The sequence below is a fragment of the Gambusia affinis genome, linkage group LG13 (assembly GCF_019740435.1).
Source record: "Gambusia affinis linkage group LG13, SWU_Gaff_1.0, whole genome shotgun sequence".
Taxonomy (NCBI): Eukaryota; Metazoa; Chordata; class Actinopteri; order Cyprinodontiformes; family Poeciliidae; genus Gambusia; species Gambusia affinis.
Window position 1 is genome coordinate 6,702,495 of NC_057880.1, and position 14,223 is coordinate 6,716,717.

The following is a 14,223-nucleotide window of genomic DNA, read 5'->3' on the forward strand; positions in this document are numbered from 1 at the left end:
GGGCATATAGACCCAAAACAGCCAATTTTACTCAATTAAGTAATTAAGTCAATCCTTTGCACAAAAAAAGGCAACAAGGCAGAATAGAAAAAACTAAAAAAGCAAAAAAGACGAAAGCTAAAACCAAACTCAAACAACCCCAACACATGTCTTCACTAAAGGAATGCTGTTATTGCATTTTAGCCAATAAAATGTTTACTTTCTGATTAAAAAAAAGCAATTGGTTTGTTTATTTGCATCTTTTCTAATATTTCTAATGTTGTGTAAAGGACGTTTAAGTGACTAGATAAAAAATCTGCAAAATGTGCCCTTTTTTTTAATGGACAACTCTGACCATCCTCTTCACGAGAGCATCTTCAGTCAGAGGCTTCTTCAGATTCAATGCAGTACAGACTGCTGCAGGAGATATTTCCTGCCAACACCCATCACTATCTTCAATAACTCTTTGAAGAATCTGAATTAATAACAACATTCAATTTCCCTTTGGGATTAATAACATATTTTTCAATTTGAATTCATCAGCTTTATTGACTAATTAATAGATTAATAGAATAGTTAGTCGTTAGTTGAAGTCCCAATAGGAATATCTTTAGGCTACATTATACATTTTTTCTTTAAAATTTTATGTGAATACTGTGGTACTGCAAAACTGTGGTATTCAGGGTTATCACACTGATCCACAGAAACTCATTAATATCATAAAGAAAGTACTTACGAACGCAGTTAAAATTTGATGATTATGAAAGGATCTATTAAAACACTGAGAGGGAAAATGACAGAAGCAGGCTGACATCTCAAGAATCTCCTCTCAAAAGTGAGCATCTCTACCAGCCACTAAAAGTGAGAAAATGGCTGTTTTGTTTGTCACGGTGATTGCTAAAGGGTTGATTTTGAGATTTTGGATAAAGGACTCTGTGCCCACATTTGATTTGTGGTTGGGAGAACTAGCAAATACTCTGCATCTGGAAAGACTGAGATACAATAACAAAGAAAAGGTCAATGTGTTTGAGAAAATATGGGACCCTGTACTAAAATACCTTCAATGAAAAAGTGTTTATGACCGACCTGTCACTGCTTAATACCCTGTATAACTGTCCTTTTTTTCATGCTTGTGGAATCATTTGGATCAATTTGTGGTGTTTTTATCATGTTGTATTGACTGTGTAAATATTCTATGATGTGCCGTTTTGTGCGAGTAAGGGAAGGGTGGGAATTTTTGTATGTCCATTTGGAAAATTTAATTTAAAAAAAATAAAAATTTTAAAAAAGTGAGCATCTCTGGCTTTCAATGCAGAAATGCACAGATTAAACACCAACCACACATGTCCAAGGCTGTGCTTTCAGGCGATGGAGTGACCACATTACAGCAACGAGAGTGATGCGATAAATTCCTGGGTTAAAGAGCTGCCATAAGGTGACTGACACCAGGCTGTCATAGGCTTATGGCAGTCACACTCACCTGCAGCACACCCACAAATCTTCACCAGTCTTCAAAACGCATTATCATTCCCTCACCTACTTGGCTCCGGGTAGATTTGATACTTTTCTTCCCAGACTAAAGTCTCCAACCTTTACATTTGATCAGTTATTTACTCTCTTGTCTCTGATAAGCCTCTCAACACATCTTTAAACTTTGAATTGTCTCTTCTTTGTTTCTCTCTTTTTAGTGGGACGAAGATCCTACAATAAACTAGAAAAAAAACAGGTCGATTTATTTCGAGCTTTCTCTTAGCTACACTCAATGACTGTTGCAACATATCTCGATTTTTTTTGCATAAAACATATTTCTTCTAATTAAGACAAACAGCTGATTATTTTGTCCCATAGCCATTTGGTTTGTCCATGTGTATAAATTCATGTAAATGTTAACCTGGCTTCACAGTGGAATCTGACACTGGTACTCCACAATCAACCAGTATGTTAAATATTGTTTTTCCTTTTAACCAATTTCCTTTTATCAGTGTTTGACTAAGGTAATGTAAACTTGAACTTAATTATTTGCTTTAAAATTACTCCATCAAATTTCTGACCTCTATCCTATAAAAATAAATAAATAAATCACAGACCGCACTAAAAAGCCAGGTGTATCTCAGAAAAATAATCAATTTAAATGACTGCTACTATTTCCTGTAAGTGGAGTGATTAAATGCCTATCCTGATTTAGGCTAAGTGAACACTTCTACCAAGAAATAGACAAAACTGAAATGTAACTCTCCCGCATTTAATACCTGAGAGATGTTCTGCTTATAAAATAAGTAACTTCAACTAAAATAATTGCAGAAAACATGGAAAGAGAATAAAAATGCTGTTTTTTAATAGCAGATATTTAGGCTAGAGAGGCTGTCTCCGCTGGATTTGGGCTTCATCAAAACCTTCTTGGACTTTTTCCAACCCAGGAAGCGGTGGAAGGTTTCCCTCAACGGCTTCTTGTTTTTTGCCTGAAGTTCGTCCGAGGCGCTGGAATCTGCCTGAAGCTTGGAGCCCTGCGAGTCAGGTGTAGGGTCGTTTTCCTCCTCCCCAGCCTTCAAACTCTGCTCCAGCAGCTCCAGCGTGTCCTCTCCGAGGGTCAGCGCCTCCATGTCTTCGGTGGTGCTAAGCAGCGGCCTCATCTCGTGGACGTTGTTCTGCTGCTCCTCTATGACGGCCCTCAGCTCTCGGATGATAAACAGATCTGCTAATGCCCGTTGTGCGTGAAATCTGTCCTCTTGCCTGAGATGCGCTTGAATATGCTCCAGTTCGTGCTGAAGAGCAAGGTTCTTGTCTTTCTCTGCCTTGTAGGCGACTTTTAAGTCTTCCAAGTCTCTTAGTACGTTAATGTTGCTCAAGATCTTCTGGATTTCTTGCAATTTTGCTTGCTCAATGTGGGCTCTGCTCTCCAGAAACTCTTTGAACTGATCTCTGCTGTCATTCAGTTCTTCCATCAACATGTCTTGTGGCTCACTGAACATCTTTAAGTTGCTGCGTCGCCCTGATGCCATCGTGTGATTCTTACGGTTACCTCGTTGCTGGCTTGAGTTACAATCTCCTCTGGCAATCTGGAGAGCTTTGTCAATCTTTCTGATCTGCAGGTGGAGGTGCTCCATCTCCGTTCTCTGCGCCTGCAGCTTGGCAGCGAGCTTGCTGGACGTTTCTTTGTTGTTCTCAATATGAGTCTTGGCAGTTTGAAGCTGACCCTTCAGATCCTTAACTTGTGACGCCAGCACCTTCTTCTCAGTCTCAGAGTCGTGCAGCAGCTTGGCTAATTTGTAAGAAGGTAGCAGTGAATTCTCTACAGGGTTGTTGTTTTTCTCCTCCATAACTTTAGCAGTTTTCTTCTGTCCCACCTCTGATGAGCACGTGTTGTATCTGACAGTTGGCTGAAAGTGTTTGTTTACAGCTGGTCGCCATAGAAACCCCAGATGGGAATGGAACCATCTGTCCATCTGTGGATGCTTTTGTATATTTTTAAATGCTGCTTCTCAATCACACCATAACAAAGCATTTTACAAAAAAGAAAAACATTTTAGTGCATGAAGTAGTAATTGAAATATTTAATAACTAGAAATAATTGATTAATCGTTAATTGAAGTATTCATTCAACAAAGGCCATTTACTGAACCCCCCTCCCAACATATTCAGAGTACTTTTTAATCCTAAACCATAAATAAAATATATATATATTCATTTTGGATTTAAACAAATTGTCTGTAATATGTTTAAGCTATGAATCTTCAAGTGGCATTGTTTTATCTACACATAGTGCAGATTTACTAAAGGAATGCTATGGTAATGCATTTTAGGCAATAAAATGTTTATTTTCTTCCTTAAAAAGGAAACTGGATTATTTGTTTACTTGTATATTTTAATGTATTTCTAATATTGTGCAAAAAGATTTACATGGTTAAATAAAAATCTGTGCAAATTCTTAAAATCCAATTAGTCAATCGTCACAATAATCAATAAATTAATTACTAAAATAATTTAAAAATAGCTCTAGCAAGAAGAAACGTAGGAGAGAGAGGCAAGTTGTCTGGGAAGAGCTAAGATAAATAAATCTCTAATCTTAAAAGCTCTAACAGTAAAATTAAAATAAAATGATAAGGAGGAAGTTATTTTTATCTGATAAAGTAACACTAAGCAGGTAGTTTGTTGTTCAATTCAATACAATTTATTTATCCTCAAAGGAAATTTAATTTTATTGTGAAATTATGGTGAATTATATAAAGGATTGGGCATGTCCAAGTTGTTCAAGGGCTGCCTCCTTTAAAGGCCACATTGGAAGGCCAATTTCATTACAGCGATGTGATGAAGACTGTCCAAATACTGAAACATTCAATAAATTAGAATGTTACTGAAAATCCCATTTATTTCAGGAATTTTGTCACCAAGTAAAACACAGACAAAGACTAACTTTTTGTGCTGGTTTCTCTGACTAACCTTTTTTTTCTTAAGTGCACCAGCACAAACATTAGGTGCATCCAAATTTTCAACTGAATTGCATTATTTATTGGAAGCAGAATCACTGAAATTGTGTTCTAGGAGCACAATTTCACATTAAGAGATTTACCATGTTTCAGTAACAGACTGCATGTAGTAAACAAACTTAAGACTGAACACAACATTTCTTAAAGAACTAAACAAAATAATGACACCAAGTACTGAAAAGACAAATGTATAAATTGAAGGCTTAGACTAGATACAACTGACTGACAGAAAAGACCTTCGTGCAAATGCAACTAAAACTTTTGTCACAACAGTGAAAGTCCCAGTCAGGGGACAATTGATCTTGAGTAGGATGTTCAGTTGTCCAGTCCCAGAAAAGAGTTACGTAGCAGTCAGAGGTTTGGTGGTGAAAACATTAAGAAATAATTTTAACCAAGAACTACATCTGAACTGGCACTGGAATAAGTTTAGAGGAAAAACCCCTTCCTAAGTGTCACTAATGGGTCCTCTGGGACATGTTCAGGTCAAGTTCTTTTTCTTTTCATCCCAACTGTCGGTCTTTCTTTAAGTTGCTTTTTGGATTAAAATCTTGGAGGCTCTGAGTGCATGGCTTGGCTCAGAGATCCCTCAGACTCCAGAACTGTGTTTACTGGGAGACCCATCTCAAATGCCAAACACCCCAAAAGGAGCTTTTGCAGTTGTGATGGTCAGTCTGGTGACAGCCTGCAGGATCATCTTAAGACATTGGAAGACCACAAAGTGTCCCGAGCTAAATGAGTGGATTAAATCAATGACGGATACAGCTTCTTATGAAGTCATGCTCAACAACATGGATGGGAACAGGGACATGGAATGGGATAGCTTTTGGGACTCATTGAAAAGAACTATGGCTTCGAGTAATGGATCTGGATGAAGTCTGATTTTCCCGGACAATTACTTTTCTCTCAACTACTGAATGTTTTTGAATTGACACTGTAACATACATATAATATATGACTGTACCCTGGGTATTGGGGGGCGGGGGGGTGGTGCACCAGCCTTTTTTGTTTTTGTTTTGTATTTGTGTTTTATGTGAGATAATATTCAGAAAATCAATAAAAATTTGAATTACAAAAAAAAAAGTTATTCTATCTCTAAGTATTTAATATCTAGGTGTTTTATGGGAATGTGAATTTTTCAAATCAATTTGAGAAGCAATTTTGATAGGTACACTTAATTTTATTGTGTCATGTAGCGTGGGGCGCTGGTCTTGACTACAACACTGCTACGTGGCTCCTTGGTTGCATGTTCTCCCCCTCCCACATTCTTTCCATCCCCTTTCTGTTGGATTTCTTTCAAAATAAATGCCACTAGTGGCAAAAAAAGTGCAGTTCATGCTATGTTCAGGAGATAAGATATTTCCATCCCTGAAATTATGGCGCAAAGAATCACATATCTAAGTGTAAACTATGTTACAGAGTAAACCCAATAAAAACATGCTTTATCTATGGCATTGTTCATTAAAATGGCACATATCTGATGTTTTAAAATTAAATACGATAGGTACACTTAATGATATTGTATCAGAGATTAAGTAATGCATTCAGGAAGTACTTTTACTTTTAATACTTAAGTATTTTTAAAAGCCGGTAAAATGTTAATGTGGTACTTTTACATTTACTAGAGTAAATTTCTGTCTGTGTATTTGTACATTTACTTTAGTAAATTTTTTGAGTATTTCTCCACCACTGATGATGAGCCCTGAGGACAAGGGTTGAACAGTAAAACAACAATGAAAACAAATTCTTAGAGTCTTTGTGGGGGATTGAGAACCAATATCCACCTTCAGCTACATGCACACAGACCCATCAAGAGGTCAGGAAGAAGAAGTCCTTTAAAGTTGTTGTCAGATGCACACAGTGAAATGCACTCTGGTGAAATGAGAGGTCAGGCTGAACGTCCCCGAGACCTCTCAACGGTCTTATTTAGCCGTCACACACTCACACATACGCTGTCTGTCATCTCAGAAACGAGGCCGTGACACCTCAAACACTTCTCTGTGGGCAAGAACTCCTTCTGCCCATCTGTCTCTCTGACAGGTTGATGTGGCACAGAGTGGTTTCAGATCGATCTCACTCAAACCAAGAAGTTTGTTCTCTACGAAGTGACCTCAGAGATGGATGATGGTGTCATATCTCTGTTTTCCTCTAGCTACACTGCTACCCTGTCTAAAAAGTGGAATAAAACCTTTTTTGGCATCTACTCTCTGCTCTTCCTGAATTCATCAAGTTAATATTCGTCATATTTAACCACCGCAGAGCCAAGCAATCAAACATATTAAATGCAATCAATGAATTATTGAAATAAAACCCTGAAAATGAACAAACAAGGATATTTTTAAAACTAATAAAAAGAAAAAAATCAATAGTTGGAGTAGTCTTTCTTTAGCGCTTCTGCCTTCATGGTGATGTAAGATGATTCCTATAAAGTCTTGTTTGTAATTAAGGATAAAAGTTAGGGCACCTATATATTCCTTATCAAAAGAGTCCACATTTTTTCAGACAAATTTCAAGAGCTCTCAGCCCTTAGCATTCATTTTAAATAAACATAAAATACAGAAAATCAAGACAGAATTTAAGTATGGAACTTGCCAAAACCAGAAAGTAGAAGGAAGAAAGGACATGAGAGAGAAAGAAAGATGAAAGACAAGAACAAAAATTGGAAGAAAAGTAGAATAAAAAGAAAGTATCAGAAGGGAGGTAGGACACAAGGAAGAATAGAAGGGCAGTGAAGGAAGTATGGAAATATGGAATGAAGGAAGAACAGAAGGAAGGTTAAGAAAGAAATGGGGTATGATATAAGGATAGGAGAAAATGGTTTTGGATTGGATTGGATTGGATTGGATTGGATTGGATTGGACGGACGGACAGATGGATCAGCTGAAACTGCAACCTAGAGATCAACCAAATATCGGATATGGCGCAGTGCCTGACATTATTGTGCTAATATCAGTGCTGTTAACTTATACAACTTTCTGTGAATCATCAATCTCAGCGGCATGATAAGAAAGCTCATATGGCCTCATTGAGTTGGATACTGTGAATAATAATAATCTGTAAAGGAGATTCACAGTTGTATGACTTTACATTCACACACACACTCATTACATTCACTGTAATATAGACAGCTATAAGAGATCTTTCCTCCCAACAGCCGTCACTATCTGCAATAACTCTTTAAGGAATTTGAATAAGTTTCAACATTTAATTTCCCTTTGGGATCAATAAGCTATTTCTGAATTTGAATTGACCACCATGCAATGATATGAGAGCTACAATAAAAACCTTGAAACTGCAATTCTTGTTGCAAACTGATCTTCAGTGAATTTTACTATAAACAATGGCTGACAATGTGTTCAAGAAATAAATGATGGAGACATTTTGCATCACTCCATAACTTAGAACATTCTAGTGCTTCTATTACATCAATAAAGATTGACATAACATTAAAGATTGATTTCAATAATGTAAGACAAAACACAATTTCTTGCTCTCCCTAGTTCCCTGATTAACAGTGGTTCTTTTAGTTATCACAGTTGTATGGCGTACTGATTCTTACCTATTTTTCCAAAGAAATTATGCTTTATTTCATTCACACTTACAAAGAGAGTCAATAAAGGCAGTAGGCAGTGTCCATTTAGGAAAATCTGAGCAAAATTCTTCCTGTTACCTGCAGTGAAGGAGTCAATTAGACTCCTGCTGACATTTGAAAACAGCTGAAATACAGCAACAATGCACATGTTAAAGCAAATGCACTCAAGCAAACAAACACACATCTGGCTATTCTCCACCTGTCAGAGAGCCCAAACATGCAGCCATGCGTGAAACTGCCCTGCTCTGTCCAACACTTGTCCTCAGAGTAATGCCATTATGGAACTGAACAAACAAAAAACTTTCAGTGTCTGCTGTGTTGAGCTCTGTTTGCTTTTAAGAACTTCCTATTTCACTATATTGAGAGTCACCTTGGCGATCAGCCCTAAAATATACAACGGTAATTTCTACTCTGTGCTCAGGACAATAGCTGGGCTCTGAAATAATAGAAGCTGAGTCAAGTCTTATCTTGTCAGACCTTGTTTCCTCTTTCTGTCTGTCCACTGACTGTCCAATGACAGTCAGAAAAAGGAAACAACTAGAATAAAATAGCAACTATTTCTGACGTTAAAGCCAATAAGAGTACTAAGATCTCAAAAATTATTTTTGAGCGACTTTTTCAGAGATTTAAGAAATGTTTCTCATCTAAGAAGAGAGAGAATGGGAAATTGGTCAAGAAAAACTGTTTTCACAGAATCCACAATATCCACATCAGAATTCACTTGGGACAAAAGGAAAAAGATCACATTTATATCCTGCATTTGAGATAGTAGTAGCTATTCACAGGCTCACTCGTTGGTTCGGAGATAAATCTGGACACAGAAAAGCACTCGTCTGATAGACGTCTGGAAGTTCTTCAGTTCAAACTCAGAATAAAGCTGTTAATGCATGAAGCTTAAACAGAGGTCTAAAAGGTAAAAAAAACAATAGCAAGTCTAGGATAGACTCAGTTAGCATACCATACCATGCAAAACAAATATTTAACCACTCACAGCTCCAAAGACTAGCCTGGTCTGGTTTCTTGCTTGAACAAAAGATTTGATCTGAGGTTGGTGTCTTACATTCAAAACACTCTGATGCAAAACAGTCCAACATGGGGGTGGCATCCACTCAAAGTAACTTTGACTAAGTATTAAGCTATCCAGATAAAATCAAACTTTTTGGTGGTATTTGTGATGTGTCCGTATGGAAATGGATAGCTGAGGATCAACCCTCCTGCGGTCTTAAAAGATAGTCATTTGGACCCGGTTTTTTTACTTTGTGTGTCTTTTTTGTGTGTGGTTTCAGACATTGAGGGTCTGACGGGATAACCACCAATCACGGGTTATGGAAGAACCACTAGCAAAGAGCTGGTTAGCCTCACTCAGGACTACTTTTGAGTTTCATTGTTGTTAATGTTGACATCAATGCCAAATGCTGGTACAGCATAGGTATTACATCACTTTCGACTGCAGTGCAGCTGAAATTTCTTAATAAAATGTTTATGTTCTCTCACTGAATACAGTTTTAAAAAGCTGGAGGGTCTATTTTTAAGAAAAACACTAGAAATAAGCAACCTAAAGAAACCACATATGTTTAAGGTGTGTGGTGATGATGGAAATCCCAGATGGGATGCAGGTGACCTCATGAACGTGAAGTAATTCCCACCAACATTCTCTTTAACGTACATTGGGCCCTCCTATTATTCACAGCTTCCCCATCCTCTCCCTTACATGTATAGGCTTAGAGTCGTCTGGTCGGGCCAATCCTGCAGGCTCACCGTTGGCACGGTAACGAGTGCTATCCTGGCTAACATCTGCTGCACGACCCGGGGCCACTCAGAATGGGCTTTAATCCCCACACAGCCGTGTTGTGGGGGGAAAACATTCTTTTCCTTTTAGACTGTGCAGATAAACAGAGACGACCAGCGCTGCTAGTAAACCTGCAGACGACCAGCCTCTTGGAAGTACTAGGAATTTTGTCGGTTACGTGACCCCCCCTGTCCCTTCCCCGCCCCCTCTTCGAAGTTGTGCCACAGGCCATTATGGCTGTGCAGAGGGCTGTGACCGCCAGCTTCGGCACCAGGTTGCCATCGCTGACCCAATTGGATGGATTTGGGTTTTGAAGTTATTGAACAGTGATGGGTGGGTTGTGGGGGGTAAGGTTTGTCAGCCAGCCTTGTTATGCAAAAACAACAGTCACATTGATGAAAAAAAAAAAAAAAAAACAGACAACATTCCACTCTGCAAGTTTGCTGCCACATCATTTGGCTGCAGATTCAGGAGGCTTGTTGCTGCTGCATTTTTGGTCATCCTTCAGTGAGTTTGGAGTGTGTGGGATGCTGTCAACAGCAGAGGAGAGAGAGAGTGCTCAGTTGGGACAGTTGCTGAGCATCAACATGTGACAGTTTGGTGCCCCCTTGTGGTCAGAGTCAGGGAAAGAATTACTACGAAACTGCACGACTACTCACACCAAGAGTCATTCAAAGTCATAACATGACAAGTCAACAACTCATCTCCTCTTCGAAGAAACCAGGCCATGATCCGTCTTCATATTGCTGTTGCCGATAATCATCTTCTTTGGCAGTGACGCAGAGAAGAAATGAAGACACCGCCCCGTCAATCAGTCCATCAGCTGCTATGAAATATGTATTTGTCTTAATATGGAGTTTGATTCCATCAAACCCATTTCACGGATCATTTCCCTATGCAAACACCCCTTGAGGGTGGGGGGGCAAAGAGAGAGTTGCAGTATGTAGTCAAGGCAGCTAACAGTGAGAAAGAGACACACCTCAGATGTCTCAGTGTGTGTGTGTGTGTGTATGCGTGTGTGTGTCCTCCATGAGATTTAATTGAATAGTTCTGCTTCAGTGCCAAGAAGTTAGTTAGTCTGTTTGCAGAGGTCTGTGTTCTTTCTGATTGAGTGTTGGTTTTTTTCTTTTTCTCCTACACAGCGTGCCAGCACTTGGCTAGGAACAAAGTCATTTTACGGTTTCAATCATAGACACTGCAGGCACATCAAGCCAGACAGGAAACACTTCACATCCCTCAAGGCCATGCCCTGAAGGTGCCAAAACCGTACAGACAACAGCTCAAGCAGACCTGTAGGGTCCCCAACGTAATATTTCACCCTGGAAAAGAAATACTTCAATATTTTTAGTTTTGTTAACTTTGTGAATATATTCATAATCCTTAACACTTTTTCACATTCTGCCACATTCCAGTTACAAACTTGAACATATTGTATTGGGATTTATGAGACAGACTAATGCAAAATTCCAAATACATATAGAAGGAAATGAAAACATTTTTGAAGCAATTACAGCAGCATATCTTTTGGGACGGGCCTCCATCTGCTTTAAACATCTCAAGATTGGAATGTTTATTTGTTTTTTGAAAGGGCTCTTGCTCAGTCACACTGGACAGAGAATATCTGTTAAAAGCCTTTTCCAAGTCTTGCCACATTTTCTCAATTTGAGTTCGGTCTGGGCTTTGACTGGGGTATCAAATATGATTTCATTAAATGGCTTCATTGTAATTCTAGTTGTATGTTTAGGGCCATTGTCCTACTGGACAGAATACCTGTGGCCCATTCTCAAACCTGTTTCAGCCTTCAACAGGTACAATTAGTTCCAAACAATTCTGACCAGCTTTCTTGTTCTTGCTGAAGAAAGGCCCTTTTCCACAACATGATGACACCAGCACCATGTGTCACCATTGCGATGGTGTGCTAGTGGTGTGTTCATTGATAGTTTTTCTCCGAACATAGTATTCTGTATGTAGGTTAGCGATGTGTTTCTTGATCTCGATGAGGCTGTTTGTTCCCAAGTGTCCTCCAAAAATTATTTAAAGGCCTTCACAGAACACCTAGATTTCTACTGAGAATAAATGACACACATATGGAGTCAATTTAACAAGTAGGTGACTTCTGAAGGTGCTATGGATTTTATTTAGGTGTATGTAGTGTACTACTGGTACTTGTGGAGGTCAGGGACCACTGCAAGTAGTTGAAATCCATAAAGACTTGAGAATACCTCGAAAAACGTCTGCAACTACTATTTCAATAATTCAAACACAAAATGTACCTTAATATGCATTAATACAAACAGTGGAAACCATCTTGGCACTACTGCAGAACCTAAAGTCTGCAGCAGTGGTCTCAAAATCCACACCTCAAGGGCCATCTCCTGCAAAGTTTAGATGTCTCTCTGCTTCAGCACACCTTCCTCCAATATTAGCTCATTATTAGCAGAGCTCTGTAGAGCATGGCTGAATGCTAGTGATGCAGCTTAGTCATTCAATTTTGGGACAAAGGACACATGTAAAAATTACAGGACTCTCAAGGTCTTTATGACCAGCAGTCTAAAGTCTTCTACCAACAATCTTTTGGGGGTACAGTCAATCAGTGCCAAGGAAAATGAATGGTGCTCCTTGATTGGCCCATTTGTAGTAGCCAGCCAAGTAGGATTGCAGCTAGGTAATTCAGCTGCCAAAGCTGTATTTTCTTTCGAATATTTTCTTTCGAATATTTTTCTAATCTGCAATATGAAAAAAATCCACAAATTATTTTTGCAAATAATTAGGTGCTACATTCCACAGAAAATCCAAGACTAAACCCCAAGCGGGGTCCACTATAAGGCTAAATGAACACAAATGCAGATCACACTTTTTAAATATCTATTTATGAATTTTGAAACCAATATATCACTTTCCTAACATTTTATGCAAGAAAATGTTATTTTGTGATAGTAGTGTAACAAAAAGTGGAAAAGTGCAGGGGTATGAGAATCATAGCAAGGCAATAACTGCCACATTTTTTTCTATGCCTTTTTTTTTTTCTTTTTTTTTGCATTATAGTCTTTACCGCTAAGTAAATTTGTGATGACCTGAGGTCTGCTTTTTTAGAAACCTTGCCAGAGCAGAGAAGTGGAATAGTTTTATATGTACTGAATAAACCAGTCATAATTTTGTTAAACAAAGCAAAGTAGTGTTAAAATCCTTTACTTTTTCATAGTTATCAAATTTCAGTATGATACTTTGAACTGCAAACTTATAATCTCTTACTCAAACACAGAGCTTCTGGTATGGCAACAAGTGCTATAGAAGCTTCTTCGAAGAAAAAAAAAAAAACACCTTTTCCCAAATGCTGGGGAAAGTGATGTCCGGGCACTTAAAACTGGGCGCATACTGACACCTAGCGAATTAAGATTGTTACTGCAAGTATCGATAAATAAACAGGTTCACATAAGTTTTTATTAAAACCCACTGTGAAGAAGATACAGTGGGATAAAACAATCTCATTGTGAGCGCTGATCGTCTGTCAGGGCTATTTGGTCTACTGAAGGCAGAGAAGAAGGCGCGATACCGAGGCCGGTGGGTGCGAACGCCCCTGCCTGCCTCCCAGCGCCAGTGTAACAGGGTGACTCAGGTGCTCTCTACAGGGACAAATGGAGGGGTAGAATAGGAAGAGATAAAATGGGGAGAGTGGAGATAGAGCTGAAGAGATGAACAAGAAAAGGAGGAGATGGAGTGGACGGGGGACATGCTGTCAAACGCTTATAAGGACCTTTGTCACTCAGAGCAGGAATGAGAATGTAGGTTCTATCTCTGCATGTGTGTGTATATTAATGTGCACGATCCATTGCTACACTTTGTACATATATTATTATACACATATGACCTCTTTCTACTTTCTTTTGGCTCTCTGCTCCAGGTCTCACCTCTTAAAAAAACACCCACAATGCTGATAGTTTTCACACTTGCACAAACACAAAGGATCAAGCTAGCGTGCAAGCTGGCACCAGATACTATCAGGTGGCCAGCTGCTGCTTCTTGGTTTATTACGATTTCCTTTTTTCACGAAGACAAAGTATGCCTAATCCCCTCAAGTCAACCTGACTGTGGAGACTGTTAGAGAAGAAAACAAACACTGTAGTCAGACGGCTCAAGTAACATTCACAGCAATGCAGTCATTGCTGTCACATGTCTTAAAGAATACTATCAGATCTAAAGGGATTTTACTGAATGCATTGAAAGCTATGAAATTTGTGAAAATAGACAAAAAAACAGCTGCTTTATACAGCTCTGCATGAAGCTATCAAACACAGACCATCTTGAGAAAGGGAGCATGCACATTGGGCTCTGTCACTGTCAGGTGAGAACTAAGGCCAGGTGTAGGCTCATGACAGTGTTGC

The 14,223-nt window shown here is 38.8% G+C and overlaps 1 protein-coding gene across 4 annotated transcripts in view; it reads right to left on the reverse strand.

Moving 5' to 3' along the window:
• The window catches only part of LOC122842499 (WD repeat containing planar cell polarity effector), an 88,779-nt gene that overhangs the window by 72,958 nt on the left and 1,598 nt on the right, over window positions 1–14,223 (reverse strand). The gene's annotated exons all lie outside the window — the stretch shown is intronic.